The sequence below is a fragment of the Misgurnus anguillicaudatus genome, chromosome 15 (genome assembly GCF_027580225.2).
Source record: "Misgurnus anguillicaudatus chromosome 15, ASM2758022v2, whole genome shotgun sequence".
Lineage (NCBI taxonomy): Eukaryota > Metazoa > Chordata > Actinopteri > Cypriniformes > Cobitidae > Misgurnus > Misgurnus anguillicaudatus.
The window spans coordinates 11,709,587-11,737,335 of record NC_073351.2 but is presented as its reverse complement, the minus strand read 5'-3'; the positions used below and the strand labels follow the sequence as shown (position 1 = coordinate 11,737,335).

The following is a 27,749-nucleotide window of genomic DNA, read 5'->3' as shown; positions in this document are numbered from 1 at the left end:
CACCTGGAGGATAATAGCGGTATTGCGGAAAGAAGGAAATACTCGTCATTGGCGGGGAAGCGTTTTCTCTTGATTGACGAGATATCTCGTCAATGGTGGCGAAAGAGTTAAAATGTCATGTATTCTTTCTCTAAACTGGAAATTGTGAGGTAATATCTATGTTTTACCCCCTCCCCAAAATATGCAATTGTTAACTCACCTCTGTTGTTGCCAATATTGCATTTTAAGTTAAGTTGTAATTCATTAAAAAGTTTGTCTTAAATATCATTTGTGCATGTGCTTTTTCAGACCTGTTCTTGATATGTTGTGCTAATAATTGAGTTTCGTTTGGAGAAATGTAAAAAAGTGGTACAAAACAGAGCTCAGTGGTGATTTATTTCTATTCAGGTTTTGAAATTGTTACAATGGTGCAGTTTATTTTTGGTTCTGTTCACTATCACATGGCAAAGTGACTTCCCATTGGTTAGAATACACGTCTTATGGGTAAATGTAGTGTTGATGAAAACATTTTTACTCTTGGGTAAACTACTCCCATGAGGTCTAAAAGCTGCTGCAGAAATAAAGGACACAGTATGTGTGTGTGTGTGTGTGTGTGTGTGTGTGTGTGTGTGTGTGTGTGCTTTGTTAATTAATCAGGATGGGGAGGATATGATTGAGGTCAGAAAGGTAATGAAGAGATGTTCTCATTAATGTGCATCTGTAGATATGAGTGTCTCTTCAGAGGACCTGTATGTAATCGGCTGTCTCTCTCCGTCTGATGCATTACCTCAGTCACATGTCCGTGTGTGAAGGGGTCAGGAAAAAATCTGCCTATATAACCTCATTGAGCGAGCAGATAACCACGCTACACTCCAGTGCACATGCAGGATCTGAAAATTAAAGCACGTCTGGAGAGTCCACAGGTGCAAATTTATTAAAGAAATAGTTCACCCAAAAATGAAAGTTATGTTATAATTTATTCTCCCTCATATCGCTCGACGCCGTTTCCACTTTGGAACATAAAAGGAAAACTTTCAAAAAATTGTACTGGTTATTGTGTTTCATGCATTTACAATGAATGAAGACTGGCTTTTAAGTATCAAAAAGCACTATAAAATGATCATAAAAGTAATCTATTTGACATATGACTATATGTGTACGTTCCAATCCAGACTCCCTGGTGTGTCTGTAATAGTTCATGAGAAATAGAGTTATGTCTAATTCATGAACAAATTGTTCATTTGGTTCCAATCTTTTCAATTAATTACATTATGTGAAGTTGGCTGGTTCTTAACTTTAACTGACTTCACAGCTCACTTCATTTGAAGTTTATCAGTAAATAATGACTTTAATTTCACTAAGTCTTCCCCAAAAGCTATTGTATGACTTCAGAGGACTTTTGCTCTCACTGTATAGATTATTTTACGGTACTATAATGGTCCCTTTGCGTACCTTTTATCAGCTTTAAAACTCCCCATTTATGAAATTGCAAGAAGAGGGACCATTAGTACATTCATAAAAAGTTTATTTTAAGAAAGTTGCAATGAAAAAAAAATATTAAAGATACATTCGTTCGATACCCAATCAGCTTTCAGACCCCAGCAAATGAGATCCAGCAAAAACAACAAACAAATGGACGCGGCATGACTCTCTCTAACTTGTTTTCTTGTTGAGCTTTTACCTCACCATGTAGGCCTGAAGCTATTCTTTGTGCTTTCCGTTTTATTTCTGATGCTATGTGTTTATTGATTGGTCAATAATGTCTAGACTTGAATTGATTGAGGTCTTTTATGTCTCCATAGTGGGGTTATATTGGAGCTGCATGTGTGGTAATGATATTAGCCAGGGCTTAGGTTTGCCCACACTCCCACGGACATAAACCCACACGCAAATACAAAGAAGCGTTGATGCATGATGACCCAACAAGGGCTATGGCAGGAGGTCTAATGTCTGGCAAGTCCTGCTGAGGTCTGTTGTGCTGGACTTAATGGACAGTCAATTTGAGTGATTTTGCTGGCCTATATGTGTGTGTGTGGTCCTGGTAATCCAAATGCCCCCACGAAGATAGCAGTCATTTTTGACGTGGGGACATTTTTTGTTCCCCATGAGGAAATAAGCTTTTAAATCAAACTAAGTAGTTAATTTGACAATGTAAAATAGCAGAAAGTTTCTGTGAGGTTTAAGGGTGTTAGGGGAGGGGGGAGTATAATAAAGCAGTAGGCCCCAAGAAGCAGTGGGTTACCAGTGAATTTTATAACAGCTAAGGGGCATTGTTGGCTGTTATGGAATGCACTGTAACACCACTGCTTCGCGGGGCTTATTGCTTTTATGAAACAGTTACTTCATATGCATAAAACACAATAAATACAATAAAACACAAATAAGTTGCAATTATATTAGTACAAATATTACTCTTCCCCCAAACAATTTCAACTTGTTTTTATAAGTTATGTCAACTTATCACAGGTCAAAACTTAAAATAGTAGGCCTAGGCTGAACTGACTTGCAAAATCAAGTTGTTTTAACTTTGTTTTTACAGTGCTTACTTTGTACAAGAAAAATAAAGTTTAACAAATAATGTAGCCACACTACATTAAAATAAAGATATTCTCAAAAGTGCTCTATACATGGATATGTGTCTATACATAAATATTAAATATACTGTCTCAAGTGAGTGTACATTTACAATAATTCAATGATGAATAATAACATGTATGGGTGTGTGATCAAAATCTTCATAGTCCTCATAATTTTTTCTAAAATAATTTCTTTATACTGACATCACTTGTCCCACACACAAGTCGGCCCCAAAATGTGAACCTGTCTGTGAATCCAGGCTTAAGTCTCATAATCCAATTATTAACGTCTGATTTCAATCATTGATTTCACATTGTTTTTAATCTATTCAATATATAAGAAGACATATTATTAGAAGGATATATTTTCACAGATTGTTCTTTACGTTACGTAGGATGATTTTAGGTAAAACAGTAAATCACAAAAAATGACAAACAGTAAGGTGGGCCTTCACAGACTGGGCCACAATTTTTCTTAGCACATATTCAGTTTCAGTCATGCATAAATACAGTACAGTACAGTACAGAAGGCTTGCAAATGCTATTTCATTTGATGACTTTACAGAGAGAAAATCACCCGGAACGGAGGACAATGTATACATGGGCTGTCGGGCATACGTAACTGTGCACTTTTGACACGGACATACTGTACTGGTTATGTACCTTATATTAACAGCCTGTTGACACACCCTTTGTATGTTTGCTTTCTCAAATCCTTTCAGTGTTTGTTGTCCCCGTGCCATGTAGACTTACCGCTTCTCTCTCTCTCTCTCTCTCTCTCTCTCTCTCTCTCTCTCTCTCTCTCTCTCTCTCTCTCTCTCTCTCTCTCTCTCTCTCTGGTCAGTGAGATAAACACAATTAGAATTTTAATCCGTAACAGTAACACACACCTAATGCATTTTCTCACTCTTAAGTCCAGTTTTGGCACGAAGTGGAAGAAAGTGAGAGACACTGAACTGTCAACCATGCAAAATGAACACAATAGCCATTATATTACAAGCATCACATGTCAGGCGCTGAAACCTCAAAAGAGATCCTGAAGAAACAGAAAACAAAAGACCGGTATTCCTTTCTTTTTTATTTTTTATTTTTGCTTTACTTTGGCGTCATGTCAAGCTGCCGTCTGGGTAATTTCATGGCACTGTGTAAAGATTTTCTGCTACCGGCACAGCAACCTGCTGTACAGTCGATTTTAATGAATGATAGCTGTCCCTAAAGCGCATGTACCGACCAACAAACACGGCTAATAGCAGGTGATGGCCAGGAAATGTGAAAAAATAGTAGGACCATACTGTAGGACCAGGGCTATTTTTAGACTCGCTCTCTTGATCGGTCATGTGTGGCATCTGCAGATTGTTCTGTCTTTCGGCACCAGCGCTTTTAATTTATGAGCTCAGATTTTAGGAGAGAACTGCTAGGCATGAATAAATAATTTGCTGATAAATCTATTAACACTTTTATTGTGCTTTGTGAAACAAAAAAAGATATTTAAAAATCTTCATATACATCAGTATTCCACTAACGTATATTTGTGTGCACAAAGACAATATAATGGCTTTATTCAAAAATCTGATTCCCTTAGGGCTCATGTGGGAAGGGGAGATACTATATATATATATATATATATATATATATATATATAAAAGCTACAGTGGAGGGCAAGGTCATATAGGTCCAGGTGTGATTATTAAAGCCACATGTGGGATGTCAGAAGCTAAAAATCCCCCACTTTCTCCTCTTTCTCTCCGCTTCTTTGATTCTTGTTACCTGCTGTTTCCATCGTCGAGTTAAATTTATAATTGATTTAAAAAGGCGAACATACATAATTCATTACAGTTCGCTAATGAGGTCTAAAAGACATCGACAGATCTGGCTGAGTATTATTTTTCTACAAGCCCACAGTTAATTGACACTCCCAATGAATACCGGCCGAGGTCTGGACCTTGTTTCATTATTGATAGCAATTGATTAACTTTGATATCGACTCCCACAGACACATCTGTGTGAAGGCAACTGCTGCATAGCAGAGTATTGGATTACTGTGGTCAAACGTTATCTCATCTCAGCATTACTTCGGTTCCTTTTACTTTCTCTCTTTTTGTTAGAACAGCCCCCTTTGTGCGTCTCTTTGGTTCTGAAAGCTATTACTATCATTAAATCAAACATGCGACCCATTGAAAGTCATCCGGTGTATAGTTCCTCATTGACCTTGCTGTCATCAATATTAACGATGCAATTGATGGGCAGATTTCTTAAGATCGATGTAATTGATGACTTTGCCTCCAAGAATGTAAGAAAGGTCAGAGTTTAGAGGAGTTTAGTCTTTAGTGTTTGAGACCATTTATTTTGTGCATTTCTTGTATGTGAATCTTTTATTTAAAATGATTATTTGTGTAGTTCCAAATGTGTTTATAAAGCAAGTAGGGCTGCCTAATGATGAGTTGCAGAATAAAAGTTTTTTTTTACATAATGTGAGTGTACTGTGTATAATAATTATGTATTTATTAATACACACACATGCATGTATATTTTTAAGAAAAAAAATATTTAAATAATAAATATAAAATATATGTTAATATAAAAATGTATACATGCAAATATTTCTTAAATATATATACATGCATTTTTGTATATATATATTTACATAATTATTATACACAGTACACTCAAATACACTCACCTAAAGGATTATTAGGAACACCATACTAATACTGTGTTGGCCCCATTTCACCTTCAGAACTGCCTTAATTCTACGTGGCATTGATTCAACAAGGTGCTGAAAGCATTCTTTAGAAATGTTGGCCCATATTGATAGGATAGCATCTTGCAGTTGATGGAGATTTGTGGGATGCACATCCAGGGCACAAAGCTCCCGTTCCACCAGATCCCAGAGATGCTCTGTCTATTGGGTTGAGATCTGGTGACTGTGGGGGCCATTTTAGTACAGTGAACTCATTGTCATGTTCAAGAAACCAATTTGAAATGATTCGAGCTTTGTGACATGGTGCATTATCCTGCTGGAAGTAGCCATCAGAGGATGGACATAAAGGAATGGACATTGTCAGAAACAATGCTCAGGTAGGCGGTGGCATTTAAACGATGCCCAATTGGCACGAAGGGGCCTAAAGTGTGCCAAGGAAACATCCCCCACACCATTACACCTTTGCATTAATGAGAAATTGAACAAGTGTTCCTAATGATCCTTTAGGTGAGTGTATATTATGTAAACAAAACGATCTGCAAATGATTAGTCGTGACTAAAAAGCAAGTGATGAGTGCTTTTAATTGCTGGACTGGTGTGGGGAAGCAATGTATATGGGGGGCATGAAGTACTATGAAATACCAGAAATCCTTTTTCTGTTTTAAAATATTCTTTAGCTTTTTTGGTTTCCAGAATGCATCGATAGGAGAAGCCTGATTCGACTACCGATCTCACAGTCGAATCACTGCAGACGTGTGATGAAATAAGGATCATTCAGTTTGGAATAAGTTTTGTATAAGGGTGAACATTATCTGATTTAACAGCTTTCTCCCAATATATTAATATACAGCCTAAAATGATAAATAATATGTGAAAAAGTAGCTTTCAATAAATATTTTTAAAGTACGTTAATAAACGTCCATATGCGAAGACGTTTCCAGGTTAATAAACCATTGCGAAGCAGTTGTTTCTGCAGTTAAAAAGTAGTTAAATAGACAAAAATAGAAAAAAGATTCCTGAAACAAATGATTTATCAGATGTTTCTGTATACCTAAAATGAATACAGAGATGATCAAAGTCAAAGGAGGGAAGCAGGTATTTCTGTGCAAATTAATAAAGCGTTGTGTCTATAAAATCATTAATTTCAGAGTTTATCTTGTTATAAATTCATGTTTAAGGAATTGTATATAAAGCCTAGTTTTTTATAATTTTTCAGTAACAATCACAAATTGTGTCATTTGTCTTTTTTATCATAAATAGCCTTTGACACACTATCTCAAAATTAAATAAGATCGCTGAACTGTAGCCGGGGCTTCCCAGGCAGGATCAAATTTGTTATTTTTTAGGTTTAGATAGTGAAAATTTTGTGTGTGTGTGTGTGTGTGTGTGTGTGTGTGTGTGTGTGTGTGTGTGTGTGTGTGTGTGTGTGTGTGTGTGTGTGTGTGTGTGTGTGTGTGTGTGTGTGATTTTCTTTACATTGTGGCTTTAAAATGTTATGAAAAATCATTTAACAAATGTTTATACTGCCTTTTGTTGTAACTTAAAAAAGATAAAAATGCATCATCAGTTTCATCTTCGTTTTTTCACTTAAAAGGCCGTTTTGGTCACTTTATCAGAAAGTTGTTTCTGTGTGCTGCTTGTGAAACAAAATAAAAGTTAACCATTTGTTGATTACCTGGACTGGCCCTCTCCCAACCCATGCACACACACATAGACGATTCGACTATCAGTCGAATATAGGTAGATTTAGCAATTCTGATTCAAATATGTAAATAGTCAGGGACACCCCTAATAAAGACTTGTTAATGTTTAATGTTCAATTAACTGCAATTTAACTCAATTTATTGCAAGGAAATAACATACAGTACATTTATATCCACAGTAAGTTACTGGCAAATAGCTGGCAGTAATACTGTAATTTCTACAGACATTTTTAAAGTGCACCTATCTTTTTGCTAAAAAAACGTTATTTTGTGTATTTGGTATACAAGTGAAGAGTTTCGTTGCAAAACGAGATAACCACCGTTTTTTTAATTGTTCAGAAATCTCGTTTTTTGGTTGTGCATTCCAATTAATTTCAATGCAACTGCAGTTGGTTTGTTTTGATTTAAACCTTCATAACTTAAAAAATACTGCTAAGTAGCACCATAAAACAAAATAATAACATGATAACATAATAATAAACATGTTTTGACAAAAATGTTAAAAAATTGATTTATCTCGTTTTGCAACGAAACTCTTCAAGTGTTTGTGTGATTTATGGTTAAAAAACACATTACTTTACACATACTGTACATTTTTGTAGCTCCAGATATCCTGCCTTCATCAAACGCTTTGATTTAGTACATCGATCTGAAAAGCTCTGTGTCCCTGATTGGCCAGTTAATCTGTATGTTGTGATTGGTCTGAATACCTCTGACGTCAGACGGTAATGTGACCCTCCTTACTATGTTTGAAAGATTCGCTCACATACAATCCTAACAGGAGTTAACTTACAGGCTGAGTCAGAAGCGGGAGGAATAATGATAATGACCGTCGTGTCCACATCAACAGGCCGATAAAGTAACTGTTGTCTACAATCCGTGTGTTTGTTGTAGTCCAAGAAAAGAGATTTACATTGAAAATGATCGGTTACATTGGGTTACCTTTTGCATATCGTGAACATGTACTAATACACACTCATGCACCAAAGGAAATGTAACTTTAACAGTGTTTTAAATGTAAACTAATGTTGATTTTCAGGGTTTTAATGTCAAGACTTTCCAAAATATAACTAAAAAGTAATCAAAGAAATTAATTTGTTTACAAGAGCAATTCTGTTCTGCCCTGATATGTCCTTGAATAAACTAGCATAAAGTTTCATTCACATGCAGTAACATTTAGAGGCATTAGATATAAGCCTAGTTAATGTATTCATAACTTTTACACGAATGTATGCATACAATATCTATCTGTGATGTCATTCTTGCTGTTTCGTCAGCCCTATAGCTCTGTTTTTAGTCCTGTCCTAATGATGTACATTTCAGTCTCATTTCCACAGATCATTAGAACAGCTTCCATATTCCAGGAATGATTGTGTCCGTCTGTGTGCCATTATTAGTAGTAAATGATTCCTCTTTTGGGTATGATAATGTCATCTGATATGCCAGTCAGCTATGTCTTGATTGTAAACCCTGATCCATAATTGTTGTATCTACTGCCCTGCTATGCAGGTCGACTGGCATTTAGTAGTGTTAATTGAATTGAGGAGACCAAACACCTGGTATTCTATTTGGTCTGCATATTAATTAAGAAGCTTAATTAAGTTGTCTGTGCCATCCGCATGAATAATTAACAAATCCCTCTGCTTTGGACTATTATACACATACAAACATACACTTTAAGGCCCTGTCCACACAAACACGGGTATTTTTAAAGCCACAGCTGGTCATCCACGTGCAAATGCAGTATCAGGTCACTGAAACTGAACCTTTAGTTTGGAGAAACCTGAGACTTTGGCTTGTGACGTCGGAGTGCATGCTGTTATCTCCTTTGTTTGATGTCAGATTGTATCAGACATCCACGTTGTCAGATTTACAGCTTAGACATCCCTAATTTCTATATGCATTAGGGTGCACTCGGGAGCTCACCTGTATGCACGCTATATGGTTTATTTATATGCATTCACTGTGCGCTTGGAGAAGCTCACCTATGCACGCTATGAGATTTTGGTATGCACTAGAGGTGCGCTTGGAGAGGCTCACCTGTATGCACGGCTGTGTTGTCTATTTGTAATACATGCACCCTATTTTTGTTTATCTGTGGACGTTCACGGCGCTTTGTGTACTGTGATTAATCTATATGCATTCACGTTGCACTCGAGGGTTCACCTGTGTGTGCAAAATTTTAATATCAGTACACATTTACGGTACGCTCGCGAAGCTTGCTGGCCTGTGCACTATAATGTTATCTATATGCACCCCCGGTGCGCTCGAGGGCTCACCTGTGTGCACACTATTGTGTTATCTATATACTGTGCACTGTGATTTATCTATATGCATTCACAGTGCACTCGAGGGTTTACCTGTGTGCACGAAATTCTAATGTCAGTACACATTTAAGGCGCGCTCGAGAAGCTCGCCGGCCTGTGCACTATAATGTTAGTAACCTAAATGTTTTGTAATGCAGCACTTTGACAAAAAATAAAAATGCAATGTTTTGATGATAAAATTAATTTGTTCTGTTTTTATTTTATTATTTTAGAAACATAACTTGTATATAACTGAATTTTAAATAAATTCTTTTAAATAACATTAAATGGTTTTTATAGGGCCCCAAATCTACACGTTATAGACATAAGAGCTTGTTTAAAAATGGGCCAATCACAATTTAAGCAACATGATCTCACGGCAAGTTGTGTTATAGTCACGAAAAATTTGATTAATTTATTCGTGTCCATGGAGGAAATTTAGCTTTTTTCATGCCTTGAGCACGAATGTCTTTTTTGTGTCACTCAGCACGAATTTGTGTAAATAGTTTTTCATGTCCGTGGCACAACTTTCTTTCTCATGTATTGTTTTCTAATTTTTTTCCTATTTTTCAATTATTGTTGCTTGGGGTTTGGGTTAGGATGTACTTTTATGTATTGGTTTCTACATGTTTTTCTTCCGCTTTTAAAACTATTCTCTCCTGCAGTTGGGGTTAGAGTTGGAGTTTGGATTAGGATGTCTAAAAATAGGAAAAAACTATGAAAAAACTATACAAAAAATAACACAAAAAAGTTGTGCCACAGAAACAAAAAACAATTTATAGAAATTAATGCGAGTGACACGAAAAAGACATTTGTGCTCAAGACACGACTTTCTGTGAGATCAGTCTGAATTTAGGTGTGTGGCAAATAACATAATCAAGTTTGATTGTTTAAGCTTTTAATCTTCAGGATGATGAAGTTGTGGTGCTCTAAAAATTTTCAATAGATGCTCCTATTTTTTGCTGGTGCTAACTTTTACATTTGTGAGCACCAGTGCTACCTACTAAAAAGTTAATTTCGAGCCCTTGTGAGCAGCACAAACATAGTCATGTAGGCCACCATTGTCTTGGTTATACTCATGCATGCCTATACGCTGAATTAACATGTGCGCATGACGTGTGTTTGTGTACTTTACACAGACACGACGAGGCATTGTCATTGTCAAAAACTTGCACTTTGAAACCCGTCTTCAAAGCTGTGCATTTTCAGCAGCCCAAAACGGCATTGTAATGCAAATAAACAGCCAAACCGCATAAAAACGTTCCCATAGGTGAAATAGGCTTTATGCCCAGCTGCACTACTTCCTGAACTTCAGCCAGCTCCTTGTTTTCTGTCTGCCATTATTGGACAAACTGATTAATCCAGGTGTGTCTGATTATTGATGTTGTGACTACTGAGGTCAGACACACCTGGATTAATCAATTCGTCCAATAATGGCAGACAGGAAACAAGGAGCTGGCTGAAGTTCAGGAAGTAGTGCGGCTGGGCATAAAGCCTGTTGTTGTCGTGTAAACAGCCAACATTCATGTCAATGACGAGACACTATCACATGGATGAGAGACATCAACACAACTTGCCATATTTAAATGTGTGTGAGCATTGAGATTTGAAAGTAACAGTGGAAGGAGGGATTTAATGCAATTATCTATATGAATTCAGCTATCATGTGGCCCCAGAAGACTTAAGTCCCTTGGACAGCATTTATTATGCTTTTCAGAGCTCTTCAAAGCAACATCTGTCCCCTTCACATTCATTGCATTGGAAAAAACAAATATTTTTATCAGTACTGAGAGATACAGAGATTGAGACAAACTGAACGTATAAACAAAAACAGAGAGAGAAATGAAAAAGTAAAGGAAGATGGAGACTTGTAAGACAAATACACTCACCTAAAGGATTATTAGGAACACCATACTAATACTGTGTTTGACCTCCTTTTGCCCTTTAAATTCTATGTGGAATTGATTCAACAAGGTGCTGAAAGCATTCTTTAGAAATGTTGGCCCATATTGATAGGATAGCATCTTGCAGTTAATGGAGATTTGTGGGATGCACATCCAGGGCACGAAGCTCCCGTTCCACCACATCCCAAAGATGCTCTATTTGGTTAAAATCTGGTGACTGTGGGGGCCATTTTAGTACAGTGAACTCATTATCATGTTCAAGAAACCAATTTGAATTGATTTGAGCTTTGTGACGAGGTGCATTTTCCTGCTGGAAGTAGCCATCAGAGGATGGGTACATGGTGGTCATAAAGGGATGAACATGGTCAGAAACAATGCTCAGGTAGGCCGTGGCATTTAAACGATGCCCAGTTGGCACTAAGGGGCCTAAAGTGTGCCAAGAAAACATCCCCCACACATTACACCATCACCACCAGCCTGCACAGTGGTAACAAGGCATGATGGATCCATGTTCTCATTTTGTTTACGCCAAATTCTGACTCTACCATCTGAATGTCTCAATAGAAATTGAGACTCATCAGACCAGGCAACATTTTCCAGTCTTCAAATGTCCAATTTTGGTACGTTTGTGCAAATTGTAGCCTCTTTTTCCTTTTTGTAGTGGAGATGAGTGGTACCCGGTGGGATCTTCTACTGTTGTAGCCCATCCGCCTCAAGGTTGTGCGTGTTGTGGCTTCACAAATGCTTTGCTGCATACCTCGGTTGTAACGAGTGGTTATTTCAGTCAAAGTTGCTCTTCTATCAACTTGAATCAGTCGGCCCATTCTCCTCTGACCTTTAGCATCAACAAGGCATTTTCCCCCACAGGACTGCCGCATACTGGATGTTTTTTCTTTGTAAACCCTAAAAAATGGTTGTGCGTAAAAATCCCAGTAGCTGAGCAGATTGTGAAATACTCAGACCGGCCCGTCTGGCACCAACAACCATCCCACGCTCAAAATTGCTTGAATCACCTTTCTTTTCCATTCTGACGTTCAGTTTGGAGTTCAGGAGATTGTCTTGACCAGGACCACACCCCTAAATGCATTGAAGCAACTGCAATGTGATTGGTTGATTATTGCATTAATGATAAATTGAACAGGTGTTCCTAATAATCCTTTAGGTGAGTGTATAGTACCTACTGTTTTAACGGTCGATGAGTAGGTACTTTATCAAACGTAGTACTGTCACAGTATGCGGTTTCGGACACAGAGCCTGATCGTAATACATAGGAGAACAAAATGGACAGGGACTAAAGATCAGTCACAGTGACGGACATAAAGTCTCACAGCCAGACAGACATGATGGCCAACTGATGTCCTGAAAAAAGATCTTGGCATGGTACTGTACTGAATGGGGATGCTCTCTCACCAGTGGTCTGGAAACGCAATCTGTCAACATAATCTTTCCACCTCTTCTCAACACCGCGAATCCGTAAGCACACGCATAGATGCACAAAGATGCTTAACCTCTTCATGCTCACTTGCAAGGTTATCTTCTCAATTTTCTGGTGGACGTTCTAAATGTTTTACTCTATTCGTAGACACACGCCCCATTGCTCACAATTTCTACAGGACGCACACAAACGTGCATACGAACGCACACTCCCGCGTTAAAAGGAAAGCTGATGGCGGCTCTCGGCCCTGGCTGCAGTGAGTGATTATCATAATCAGTGATGCAGGCCATAACTATCTGAAATATGAGAGGTAGCTGATGTGCAGAGTACACAGACACACTTATAAATCTGCGCGATTAGAATAACAGCAGCCAGAGACTCAGTAATTATACTGATCAACTGGTCCCATTAACACTAATTACACCCACGTGGGCCAAACCTTGTGCGCCTCTTCTGCAAAGGTGTGTGTGTTTGTGTACTTATTTGATTAAAGTGTGTGCGCGATGAGAGGGAATTCTCCTGATAGAGGGCACTCTGTGTCTTTGATGATATTATAAAAGCCCTCGTGTTTGACAGGGATTGGATGGGAAAATTGTCGATTTAATTTTAGTTAGCCACAGCTGTATTGTAATGCACATGTGCACTCTTTCTCTCTGTCTCTTTCCTAAACACACACCGTCCATTGTGATAGAATCTCTTGAATCTGTAAACACACCTTGTCTGACTCCTACACATCCCATCCAATTAGATGACACACTTGTCTGTCTTTACGGCATTTAGATAACACTAGAAATTAGCATATCATTAAAGTGACACATGGAATTTGCATTTCATTTGCATAACTCTTCAGCAATTCAATACGACCTCTGGCGTAGACCCGGAAATCATGAAAGAACACAGTAGAAACCTATCTGTACATGTGTCATGACCTTTCTCAAAAGCCCTTGGGACTACAGGTCATACCACCTATATCCCATAAATATCTCCGTTAGTGTCACATCCTCTATTCCTCATCTCTGCCTCTGAGATCAAGTCCCCTACCACTTCTCTTATATTCACGTCTTTTTATCTGTCTGTGTGTACAGTGGATACTCTCAGTTGATTTCCACAGAGCTCTCTCTTTTTTCCATTCTCATTTCATCAAAGCAGACTCCTTCTCTGAGTGTTTTTTTTTTTTGGGTGGGGGGCTCAAGCGCTTCTGATCTCGGGCTTTGAGAATGAATTTTCAAAGATCATGCTGAAACTGGTTAGTATTATTTTGCTGGTTTAAAAAAGCAATGGTTTAAAAAAATCTATTTAAACCTATTTCTATTTTATCAAACTGTAAAGATTTTTAAAATTCCTACTCTACTTGGGTTTTTTAAATAGGCTTTAAAGCTGCATGAACCAGATAGAAGCATTTCGGCACAACTCACCCCAGTCATTTGGTGCTTTATAATAGTTTTGTTTGTCTAACCCAGATATGTACAAATACAATTTTTATTTCTATTATGCTTACAAGTATTTATATCAAATCTCTGCAGCTTTGGCTTACATGAGCACTCACACTTGGATGTTTGAAAGTTATGTTTAAAGTACAGTATGGGTTTTAGCGGCATCTACTGGTGAGATTTCGAATTGCACACATCCTCAATTTCGAAACGCAATGAGAAGCTACGGTAGCTGCCACAGGACAAACATTTCATCATCTGAGACAGCGTAGTGAAGGAAGTTTGTCCGTTTAGGGCCACTGTTGAAACCATGGTATCCTGCAGCACTTTTCAGTTCAGGCGGCCCGCCTAAGCTGGGATACCCTACTGCCTTAACTAGGTTTAACTTGAAAAAACTCCAAAAAGGCCATCAGGTGCATCTTGGAGAATAGGCGAACGCTCTTCACACCGCGATTGGGCACGCACGCCACACGGCCGAAATGAGAAAGACGTGGTCCAGATCGTCACTGTCTGGAGGATAACTAGCCAGTTTATAAAACATCTCGTAGAATAGTGCGGACGCGCTTCACACCAAGAGCGTGCACGCGCGCCACATGGCCGAAATGAGATAAAGACGTGGACCGTCATGTCTGGAGGATAGCCAGTTGATAAAATAGGTGTCCGTGAGAACTGTAAGTGGACTTATGTTTTGGGTTTATTTAAGCCTGTTATTGTATTAGTCTAGTTCTTGCAAATTTAAAGTTAGCAGGTGATTTTTTTTGTTTGAGCAACCTAGCTAGGTTTTACGTGCCTGTTGATAAGATATAATTGTTGAGCGCTCTTGCTCACTTTATTTATGTGCATTATTTACATGCTACAGTAGTTACACTCCTTTAAAATAACGTAATTAATAGTGGGGAAAAAAAATCTGTTTTTACAATTTTTGCGCAATCTATCATCATTCACCAGACGTTCTGCTTCTGCTTTAGTTTGTATTTATTAACAAAAAAACATTTAAAAACATTTAATTAATTAATAATCTAGTATGTATTCATTTTCTGTCATAGTTTCTTCAAAATTAAGTTTTATTTGAGTGTTTTAAATAAAAATATTTCAATTTTCATCATACCGCCTACACCCCTTTGATTGCCCCGCCCCCGCCCAACCCTATGGCCTTAACTAACAAATTTTCTGCGGGAAACCCTGGAAACATGACGCCAACTTCCACTTACGAAGACCCATGCAGATAACGGCTCATAGTAAGGTAATAAAAACAGTACAGTTCATTATGTAAGGTCTTTATACACCACTGATAATATAGTTAAGCAATATCGCTCGAGTAGGAGTGTGATATAGCTCTATATCATCACGGCTGTGATTAGGCCAGAGGCACGAGGCCGTAGGTGTCATGATCAAACTATTACTTGTTTTTTTATTTATATTTAGTGTCTTTTGTGTTGTTATTGTTTTGGCGTGAGGTAAAAGTTGATCAAACTATACTTGTATAATGTTACTATTGCTTTCTCATTTATTCTTAACGCGATACGAGCACTCAATTTTTTATTAAACTTTGTTCTTGTCAGTACTATATAAAACGTTTTTTTTATAAGTGTCAGAGAGATGTTTTTGCATGCTGCTTATAAATATACCAGTGGCGATATCTCATAACATGTTTTAATAGTCACGTCAAGATAAAGTAAATGATCAATGTCCACATTTTAAAGCTGCGGTGCTTACCTGCAGTTCCACTGTGTTTTCGCGTTCTGATAAGAGATATAGCTCCAGAAAAAAAACGAGTGTTTATATTCCTCTTTCCAAGTGTTAATCGTCCACACGATGTGACAAGACATTTCTCCCATTAAGTTTAACGTAACATCCAAGAGCGCTGATCTTTGACAGGAATAATAACTTTCGATTGGGGATTCACAGACTGATTTATGAGCTAGTAAACTAATGAGACACACGGAGAGTGTTTAAAAACAGGGCGTCTGTGTTTTTCCATTCAGAGATGAGCCTGCTTAGGACCTCCATTCACTAGGTGGCGGAATGATACGAAAGGTGAAGCGGTTACAGTGCCGTTATCAGCACAATATCGCATAGCTCTTAGCCAATCAGATTCAAGAACCAGAAAGAACTGTTGTATAATTATGTATATTATATTGCATTTCTGTCAAGAGATCCTTCTAAAAGTTACACATTGCACGTTTAACATGGTTAATACAGCGGCAAGAAAAAGTATTTGAACCTTTTTAAATTTCATGGTTTTCTGAATAAATTTGTCATAAAATGTGAGATCTTTATCCAAGTCAAGGGTATTGATTGACAAACATAGTGTGTCTAAAAATGATTTTAACAAAATCTGATCTTTTTCATGTCTTTATTGAACACACACATTCAACATTCAAAATGGCAGTGGAAAATTAAGTGAACCCTTAGAATTAATAACTGGTTGACCCCCCCACCCCATTCTTCCTGGCAGAACTGCTTCAGCTCTGATATACCATACTTTACAGTTGATATGATGTTTTCATGATGATATGTTTTTACAACAGATGTAGCGCTGTGTGTTTTTTCCAAATAGTTCAATCTTAGTTTCATCGGTCCACAAAACATCTTGTCAATACCGCTGTGGAGTGTCAACATGCTCTTTTGCAAACTTCAGGTGTGCATCAATGTTCTTTTTAGCAAGCAGTGGCTTCCTTCATGGTTTTCTGTCATGGATACCCTGCTTGTTCAGTGTTTTAAGTATTGTAGACTCATGAACAGAGATGTTAGCAAGTTCCAATGATGCCTTCAAATCTTTGGCTGTTATTTGGGTTGTCTTGTTACCTCATTGATGAGTCGTCTTGTGCTCTTGATGTATTTTTGACTGGGCGCCCACTTCTTGGTAGAGTAGCAACTGTCCAAAAGCATACCCATTTGTAGATTGTTTGCCTAACTGTAGACTGGTGAATTTCTAAAGTCTTTGAAATAACATTGTAACTCTTTCCAGCTTTATGTAAAGCAACAATTCTTGATCAAAACTCCTCTGAAAGCTCTTTTTGGCGAGGCATGGCTCACATAAGCGTTTTGTTCTTGTGCAGAGCAAACTCTAAAAGTTTGAGGCTTTTTTATCAGTCAAAGTAGCTGTAGTCCACACCTTCAAACGTATTATCTTAACCAGACTCCAGGTAGCTTTTAGTTTCCCGGACAGGGATTAGACTAGTCCTAGACTAAAATAAATGTAAGAGCTGTCCAAACTGAAAACAATTTGCACTGACATATCTTAAAATACATCGGAGTCCTTTGTTTTGCCTCAAAATGCACAGAAGTAATGGTTTAAGTAAGGGATGTTTGTTACAACTAGTTATATTTTCTAATTAAACTAAGGCCTAGTTCTGGCTTAAGCTAATCCCTGTCCGGGAAACCACCCCATTATGTTTGTTAATAACCTTAACTTAGATGAAGATCAAAACACATTTTATGACTTTTTTTTTTTCGGAAAACTATGAAATTCCAAAAGGTTCACCTACTTTTTCTTGGCACTATATTCAACAAGAAATACTATAAAACCAAGCCTTTTCCACAAGGAAGAAAGCAACTTCACACAAAAATCATACTGTGGTCAATTTAACAAAACAAAATTCAATCTTCCTTCCTGCTGACTAAAACGGCCCCATTTCCATATTTTAACAAAAAAGAGAAATCGATAAACGTGTATAAAGGGAAAGAGCAAGATGTTTATGTTTTAACCCTCAGCCCAGCTATCTCCGCTTACATCAAAGTCAAAGTGACAACTGTCAGTCGACATCACCAGAGCAAGTTCTGGTTAACATGCAATAAATAGCCAGTCTCTGTCCTGGGAGACAGACGAGAGTGGGAGACGTCAGAGACAGCCCAGCCAGATGTAATACTTCACGTTGTGGTACTGTACTTGTGTGACCAATATCAGTCCTGTCTCTTAATAGTCATTTAAAAAAACACTTACTTAAGCCCTGTTCAAAGTAAATTCACCTCTGGGCCAGACAAAGATTTAAGATTAAACTAGAGAGCGTTACTTGCATACAGCTGCTTGTTTGCCATCTACATAATTTATATTACAGAGTAAAACCTTAACCAAGATTGCCATTATAGTAATTCCCTGAGGTGCATTTTCAGGCAACTTTTCAGGCATAAGTGCTCTAATGTTGACTGGGGACTGGAGGTAGAAAGTGGGGGGGGGGGGTGCATTAAAGGGTGTGAAAATGGGCTATCGAAGCTTGAGAAGGTGTGATGGGTTTTTGGCTATGAATCATACTACACTATAAAAATGTTGGATTGTTTTAAACAAGCAAGGATTTTTTTTAGAACGCACTCATATTATAATTAACCGGACTGAACTGACCCATTGTCCCCCCTCCTTACTCTCCTACACTTTATCATTATGAGTTTATGACTTATTAGGTGTGTTTGACATCATGCACGCTGTTCAGATCGATTGGTGTATGAAATTAAAGCAACAAGAGAGATTGCAGAGCAGACTGCTCCTAATATGCTTTTAAATCTCTCTTTAATGTCATTACCTATCAGTGGTGTCAAAAGTATTCATATTCATTACTCAAGTAGAAGTATAGATACTAGGGTTTAAAAAGACTTTTGTAGAAGTTGAAGTATCAACTCAAGCTTTTTACTCAAGTAAAAGTGTAAAAGTACTGGTTTCAAAACTACTTAAAGTATAAAAGTAAAAGTAATGTAAGGAAAAAAATGTCATTAGAGAAAAAAGCCTAGGCCGCACCACAGGGGCCTTTTGGGCACTACCCTATCTCCTCTAAAAAAATGTTTCTAAAGGCCATAATAACTATAGTGTTATTAAAATGTTAATGTTAAAAAATTTGGGATGCACTAGGGCCAGGGGTAGGCAACGTCAGTCCTGGAGTGTCGATGTCCTGCAGATTAGCTCCAACCCTTATAAAACCTTGGTTACCTGTAGTTTCAGGTGACTTTAACCTTTATTAGTTTGTTCAGGTCTGCTTGATTAGACCTGGAGCTTAACACTGCAGGACATCGGCACTCCATGTTGCCTACCCCTGCACTCTGTTTCAACCACATACGGTATATGCCCATTAAAAATTAACGCATTTCAATACAATGCAAACAAATACATTAAAGCAGTGGTTCTCAAACTGGATGTCGCCAGATGGTGCCAGGGGCCCCAGTTTTATAATATTTTATGAAATACATTACTTTATTATAAATTCTGTGTAATTAAACCTCAGAAAAATAAGGCTACTAAACAAAAGCAATAAATTGAATCATTTAAAATGTTTTGTTTAATTCAAATTTTAAGTTTTAGAATGTTTATGTCAATCCACTGTACACAAGGGAGGCCGCAAAAAAGGTTTGATAACAACTGCATTAAAGATCCATATATGTGTACTACTGAACATTAACATGTGTTCCATAGAGAGGAAGATATAATGACTAGTTGCCTATAAATATTGTAATGGTGCAAAAAGTCAATCTTCAGAGCAGTGCCGCTGGTGGCCAAACTTTTACAGTGGTGCCCTCTTTAGTTAAAAAACAACAAAATCACACACAACTATAGTATGTGTGAGAATACAAATATGCTATTGTTATCATTTATAATTGTATTTTGACAGCAACACAAACTACAAATATGCAATTATATATAATAGCCTATTTCTGCATCTGTACTTGTGTAGCTAATGGACTTTTGTATACTTTACTTTAGTCAGTATAAATCCAAGCAATTTTGGAGAATTACTAAATGTCTTTATTGTAAGTAAATTAAAAGTCAGGTTTAAGCAAAAGTTGGTATATATGGTTATGTGTTTCATTGATTTAACACTCAAGCATTCAGCTAAGTAGGTTTTGTTAATGCAAATAAAATTGACGGCAGTTATTAGCATATACAAAACAACAGATGTCTTTAGCATAGATATCTTTGCCATGCTTCAAAACGCAACGCAGCACAATGTCATTTAAGTTGAACAACTGAAGTTACATGATATAAATTGGTATTGTTACACTATTTAAATCACACAGATGACAGCAGCCAGCTATACATTTACACAGGCTTGTGAATGTGAACTGACCTGAAAGTGATGCGCGAGTTTTATTTCGTACTTTTCCATTTGAGGACAGAATGCCGCGTTCTGTTACTGTACAAACAGATGGCGGATGATATCAAAGCATCGCGAGGGGAGACACTCTGCATGCTTTCTAATCGCTCTCGCGGTTCTTTTATGTTTCTCTGTGCAGCGCTATCGAACAAACTTTTGATCATCTGCAGTCAGCTGGGGGGCGGGGATTGCGTACAAACCAATAGGGAGTCGGAATGGTGTATGTTTATACTTCTCAACCAACCACAATCGCATTCATCTGGATGATGCAATTTATCAAGATAGGTTTTTTAACGATGACAAGCCGAAATGCAAAAAAAGAAAACAAGTTGAAACCAATAGAAGCAACGAGGCGACTTCCAAAATGTAAGGAGTAGAAAGCACAGACAACTGCGTGAAAACGCAAGGAGCAGAAGCACAAAGTCGTCTGAAAAATAATTACTCAAGTAAAGTATAGATACCCAAAATATCTACTTAAGTAAGGTAACGAAGTATTTGTACTTCGTTACTTGACACCTCTGTTACCTATCGGACTGCCCAGTGCGCATGATGTCAAACACACCTCTGGGGTCGTTTGGGATGCAGTGACACGTTGCTGCATATATTTGTACTGCGCGTATCAGTGACAGCTGAAGTTTCGCACTCCAGCTGGACTTGCGTGCGAGCCCCACCCCTGAATCAAAGTGGATCGTGCCAGAAACCACCTCTGCAAAGGTGGTACGGTACAGAGCTATCACACTATCCAAACAAACCCTAATTTGGGGGTCAAATGTACTTGGGTAGTGTACGGTACGCATAATGTTGGATGCTACTTTAGAGTGTAGTAATACTTATCAAGGATGTTATCTGTAGGGAAAATAAATAAGTGGTTCAGTTTGTTTGTTGTGTTACACATAAATCTTTATTGTACTAATCTATTGTACTGTACATGATGCATGATTGTAAAAATCATTGGTGCAGTCTTTTATAGGGACATGGAAGGTATCTGTTTGTACTACAGCTGCACGATTCTCCTCTGACATTATGATATGATCTATGATCTATTTACATAGTATTATACTGTACCAGTCATAGTCAATGAAGGGTATACAATTATTCATTTTGTTTTGTAATATATTAGTGAGGCCCAAGTATAAGAAACTGTAAGAAAAAATTGATTTTAAAGACAGCAAATAGTTTGTCATTTGAGTTATGGAAATACAGTGGTCTTGGAGGTGTCCTATATTTTTCATATAGGGTGTAGTTTACATTGCTGTGTTGGTGAAATCTATTGACGGAAATGCTGCAGGCAGTGGCCTAGTTTATGAGGTGGCTAATTCGTACGTTTTTGTATGATTTGCTGTCGCCCCATCACGTTGGGGTTAGGAGTGGGATATCGTTATTTTTTTTATATACGATTTATTTTGTGTGAATTCATTTGAATAAGCCAACTTTTAAAATACATATGAATTCTTGTGAGATCAGGTTAATAGATATACTCTCATTATCTGTCTTCTGCAGGTTGTTTTGCAGTTGTCATTCAGCAACACGTCTGTGAAAACCCAAATAAAGTATTTTTTATTGATTTACTGTTTTCCACATCAAATCATCCTACATAATACATTTTGTGAAAATATAACCTTAATATCGTTAATATTGACTGAGTAAATTCATATCTAGAATTGAAATTAATATGAAATCAATGATTGAAATCAAACTTTGATGCCCATAATCTCATTATTCGATTATGAGACGAGACTTTGAGACTGGATTTCACAGACAGGGTCACACATGCCTTTAAATAATTGTTTGAATAGTTTTCAAGCAGTCTCTTTGATCATTTCTGTGATTCAAACTGACATAAACAGCAGAGATCCTTTCTAATTAATACTGTTAATCCTGATAATGCAACTGCAATAATGCAAATGTACTTCTATTGGATGTTGCCACCCCTCATTGTGCTCACCTTTACCTCCCAATTTATAAAATTCTGGACACCACGCCCCCGCATGAAATCGCAAGGAGTTTCTTGCAATGTGAGGTGCTTATTCTTTGAGCATTTGTCCTAGCAGTTTTAGCACATCATACTAAATGACAGATTATATTAAAGTGTATTTGTGGCGTGCAATTCCACGCTGTTTTGAGCATGCATGAGCGACCCTTATCTGGTATTTACTAATGTATAGCTAGTGTGCAGCTCGCGCGCACGAGTATACTAGGCGCGAGCGCCGAAATTCCTCCGCTGCTCACAGTCTGTGATGTGCTCGCGCTCGGGACAGGGGGACTGGCACGCGCCAAACCGCTTTGGCTCCTTTGCACACAGGATACAGGAATAAAAATCCATTAAGCCCTTGGTTTTTCACGTGGTGGACTGGCAGACTTCCTGTGCCTTTTGAGAACAGTGGGGTAAGTGCGTTCTTTCAAACATTTTCCCCATAGATGCTGCACCACGAGATATTGTGAGCGTAGTATCAATAGAGGATGAGGTAAAGCAAATGATGCTTTAATATGCTTTATTTAAGTTTTCTTGGGTATTCAAATTAAACACATTTATAGCGGAAATTGCAAATAGGACGCCAAAAAGTAAGCAAGCTTCAGAAGATGAAGCTAAAAATATTTTTATTCGGATTTCAGTTGAAATGTTTTGAGGACTAACGGTAGTCTGCTTATTAAGCTGGAAACAGTTTGCTCCAAAAAATGTATGCGGGAAAACATTATTATGTTGAATATGGGTATTTATTTATATTCTTTTTCACGTAAAGTAGCGGAAATGAAGAGGGTCGTTGTTGATAAAATAGCATGTTTATCTCAGGTGGCTCGTGACGTCGCGCGCAGTGCTCGTCAATTGCGCATCTGTATGCGCCCTGACTCTGGGTAAACTCTGTCCTTTTTTACTTATCTCGTATCCTCTCGCAGAATAAAACAACATTTATTGCGAAACATATAACCAAATGACCACGTAAGACTGTGACGAATATGTGGTGTCTGTTAACACGGTGTTTTATGATTTTTAGCCGCGGGAATAATGTCAGTCAGACGTAAAGCCGCGGTCTTTGACCCAACCGGTTAAAAGGGCCAATTTAAAACTAACCCTAATAGCGGGATCAATTATTTACCAAGAAATGTTAATAAAATCTTAAAATACCTCAGCCAAATGAAATCAAAGATGAATCGTGCCCCGGCTTGAGACAACAGCTGCCAGAGAAATAAACTGTCACGCGTCGCGCTGCACATCACGCGCGGAGAGCAGGAAACTCTCCACAACCATGGAATAGGCTATTGGTTTAGTATTGGTAATATATTTACCAACATGGCTGTAATAAATTTGTTTTGCTGGACTAGTAGATTTCACTGGATGTCTGATATCTTTATTGACTTCCTGCATGAGATCTTCAGTCAATAGCCTAACAAAATGAGATAAAAAATAAACAATTTTTTAGATAACACGCAAGAATGGACTATTATCTGACATATAACTGAAATAGGTTTTGAGATTGTACACAATCAGTGTACACCTCAGTAAACAAGAAGAGGCAGCATCCCTTGCTTTTTGTAACCAAACTGCCTGTCATTTTGCACATTGTGGACCTTGGGTTTGGTGATTTGTGGACAGGCGGTGTGTGATTAAAATGAAGGAGAATGTTATCAAAACTGCTAAAATAGCTTACAGCAGAAGTTTAACAATTAATCTAATGTGAGTAATATACAGTAAGCTTTGCTTGACAACTAAATATCACCAGTTGAATTTCATAACCATCACCAGCGGGAGATTTGAACAGTTCTGGTTGCCAAATAACCAAGTGAGGATTGGTCTACATCACTATTAATTTGCAGTCGCTTGCTGAGCCTGTGATTGACAGACTGAGAGAACTGAATGTGACAGGTTGTCGTGAGAGTAACACGAGCGTGTACTTTGTGCAGGCGAGTCTGTCTTTAATTGACTTTCAGTGACATCTGTGCAGTTTACACACCATCACCATCACTGTCCTTCTACTATAAAATGTGTTGTTTTCAGCTTTTTGTTGATAAATAATAACGACCCTTCACGTAACCTAATAGATGATTCATAAAGACCGGTGATTCAGTGTGCTTAGGCCTCAGAAACAATCAAAACACATCACACAGCTGCGTTCATCCCCTCAGGAGATAATTGAGGAATTTTAGCATATTCTCCGCAAAGTGATCATACTGTGTCAAGAGTGCATTTGGTAGCTGTCAAATGGCATTTATGATTTCCTGTTATAATCCCATTACATTAGACAGAGGAAAATAGTTTAATATGAGAAGCGACATTAACATGGGTCTACTTTCATGCAAATGAAATAACGACAGTAGTGATGATTTTAATATAAGCACAAATCAGGGCTAATGAGTGTTCAGGTTAAACAATGTAAGAGATAAATGTTTTTGAAAGGAGCATTTCTGCATTTTAATTCATTTGCTATTTAGGGTCGGGAACGTAATGGTTTCTATGATTTAGTTATCCAATTCTTAAATGGATGGCTTTATGAGATGGTTTATTTTTGCGAATCAAACTATTTTGATTTAACAAATTTATTTGGCTTATTTAAAGAATCTTAAGTTATTACTTTTTGTCACATACTCAAAAAACAAACAAAATCTGTTACTGTATAATGTGTGTTTGAGACTAAAGCCCGGGATACACTGCACGATTTTTGGCTGTCCCAGACGAAAGATGCCATTGTGAAACAATCGTCACGATTTCTGTGATCGTGGCTCTTAATTGGTGGTCCTAACCAGAAAGATAAGTTTAAGTATGGCCGTTTTTGGTCTTGCGTCCAAAGATAGCCTACAACAGTTTTCTGACAGTAGCTGCGTTTACACGGACATTTGTAATCCGTTTAAATGATCAATCTGAATAAAAATGCTCCATATAAACACCTCAATCGGACTAAAAAGTGCCAATCTGATTAAAAATCTAATCCGCTTGTTAGGGGTGGTTTATACCGTTTGTAATCCGCTCAAAATGACATGTATACACTTGATCGGATGGATAACTGAAACTGGGATGCTCTGCGCATGTGCCATCTTTTCTTTTTTTAATGGCGGTTGGCAAACCCACTGAAAGGTGCATTTCCGCCACCTACAGGACGGGAGTGTGGAGCATATGCACACGTGCAATGACGTAGAATTGCCGTAATGACGTGTGACGCAAATAACTCAAGTTTGTTTTGTTGAAGGAAGTCACAAGAAGTGATTGTCTTGTTAATCTTGTTCCTATTATCCTTCCAATTCCCCATAAAGTGATACAAGACAGCGTTGTCCGGTCAGTCCATGATTTATTCTCTGATCCACAAACGCGTGTGTTTGGACTCGCTCTCGCGAACGGTCTCTGCAGCACTGCGTGAAGGAAAATACGCTTTTTGGGCACACGTGAATGGGTGTTTTGCTGCTGCTTTATAATCGGGCACAAAGCAAATCTTGAAGCAGCGTGAAACTATATTTGTGGAATGTGCGCATGTCAAATGATCAAATCTGATGTAAATCTTGTGTCATATAAACACGCATATCAATCCGATCACATTATTAATTGTTCATGTAAACGCTGTGATAGGATTTATTAATCGGAAGGATTTTAATCCGATGGGGGCAAAATGTGTCCATGTAAACGTAGCTACTGTCAGATTTATCATGATCAATGCACAGTGTGTTTGCTGCTATGACATGCGTACTGGTATTTGTTTACCGCTAGCGCATGCTGGTGACGTTGCGTTACATGTGACGCAGGCGTCGAAGCCTCCGTGTCATCATCGTACAGTCTACATGCTTGTCGTACCCGAGTTTAAACGATCCATGTCGCACAGTGTGATAAGATAATGATTTTATAGAAGTGCAAAAATCCTGCAGTGTATTTCGGCCTTAAAGCCCTGTTCACACTGCCGAAGATTTTATATATTGCCAGTCAGTGTACTGGTTGAAGACGTTGATAGTTATTATCCCCTTAAAGCTGAAATATGCTCAAATTTTTACACGCACGTGGGTACAGTATGCGCACACTCTTCTGGTGACGAAAATTGTGTCATCCATACTAAATTGAGCATATTTCAGCTTTAAGGCAATAATAACTATCAACGCCTTCAACCAGTATACATGACACAATTTTCGTCACCAGAAGATTGTGCGCATACTGTACGCACGCTGCCGGATTTTTCAAACCCTTCATACATTATACTATTCTGGCGTAATAATCAAGGACTTTGCTGCAGTACCATATCTGCAGCAGGCGCAATGATATTAAGCAGTGCCCGAAAATAGTCCCCTGCTATCGAAAGTAACCAAGGGAATATTTTCGCGTATACTGCGCAATATCATTGCGCCTGCTGCTTTTAATTTTCCGTCGGTCTTAGTGCACAATGTAACTAGAGAAGAGTCAAGTTTTAAATAGGAAAAATATTGAAACTCTTTGGTTATTTTTGAGCACGATAATGGTCCAATCCAATTCAATGGATTATGATAATAAGCTATGCTACAGCCAGACCCCGAAATCGGCTGAATAGATTCCAAAATGCTAAAAATCAAATGTTTATTTCTGGGGAGCTGGAAAATGGTCATATTTAAAAAAAAAGTGGAGTGTCCCTTTAATGTCACTACTGCTAAGATGTAATTTCATGTCATCCCATGTTGACATTAAATCAGTTTAATGCCACTAAATTAGCATTTTGGAGTTATATAATACACCAATGCACAACTAATCATATCTAAAAGAAAGATAATTCATGCTTGTTTTTGCAATTGCATGTATTCATGCAAAAGCACCCAATGTTCACATTCACACACTAATTTGTCATTAAGTCAACATAAATTCTCTTTTTTACACATCATCCTTTGAATACCATCCCTACATGGTCAAAGACATAAAATCCTGAAACTGCAAGGATTTGATCAGGTTGCTACCGAGTCCCTCTGTGTCGTCTCAAGAGAGATGTCCGTTCTCATAAACATGGCAGCCGTGACACTTGAGTTGCTAAAGTGTTAATGGAAGGGATTTGAAGTACTCTCCTTATTTTCAAATTCATCCATCATTTGAGCCACATTATGTCGAGAAACGAGTGTTTATTGCAATGAGATCCCTCACAATCTCTTAATGCTCAGTCAAAGGTAATCCTTCATAGAGACTGAAAGATATTTAAAACATTGGGGTGAATAGAGGCCAACATCCCAAGACACTGTAGCCTCTTAGAATAAAGCATTTAAGCTTTTCATGCTCAGGTGCTCAGGTGTTAAGCTTTCACAATGGATAGCTTATGTTATTTGTTATCTAGTCTTCAATTACCCAGAGGAAACCCCAGCAGAACTGTGCTTTTCTCGGTGGTGGCTTATGTACACACTCAGATTAATGAGAGAAAATACAAACACAGAGATGAGCAAAGTGGAACAAAAACACAACCTTATATTTTCTTTCTTTATGAAATTCAAAGAATTTTAAGTGTCCAAGCCTCTGTTTTTAAAGATTTATACACACACACAATGTCCTTTAGCAACAGTAACTTTGTCAGTCAAACAGAAGTGCACATTTAAGCTTTAAAGGTGCAGTGTGTAAATTTTAGCGGCATCTAGTGGTGAGGTGCTGGTGAATTGCAACCAATGGCTAAGTCCACTGCTTACCCCTCGTTTTTTAATCACATAGAGAAGCTA

The 27,749-nt window shown here is 37.8% G+C and overlaps 1 protein-coding gene across 8 annotated transcripts in view; it reads left to right on the top strand.

Annotated features, from left to right (window-relative positions):
• The window catches only part of sphkap (SPHK1 interactor, AKAP domain containing), a 157,758-nt gene that overhangs the window by 71,508 nt on the left and 58,501 nt on the right, over positions 1–27,749 (top strand). The window contains exon 1 of one of the 8 annotated variants that reach the window (XM_055173469.2): positions 22,136–22,499. The exons of the other annotated variants lie outside the window; for them this stretch is intronic. The gene's annotated coding sequence lies outside the window, so the exon portion shown is untranslated. Of the gene's footprint in view, positions 1–22,135; positions 22,500–27,749 lie in introns of those variants that run through there. 8 annotated transcript variants of the gene reach the window in all.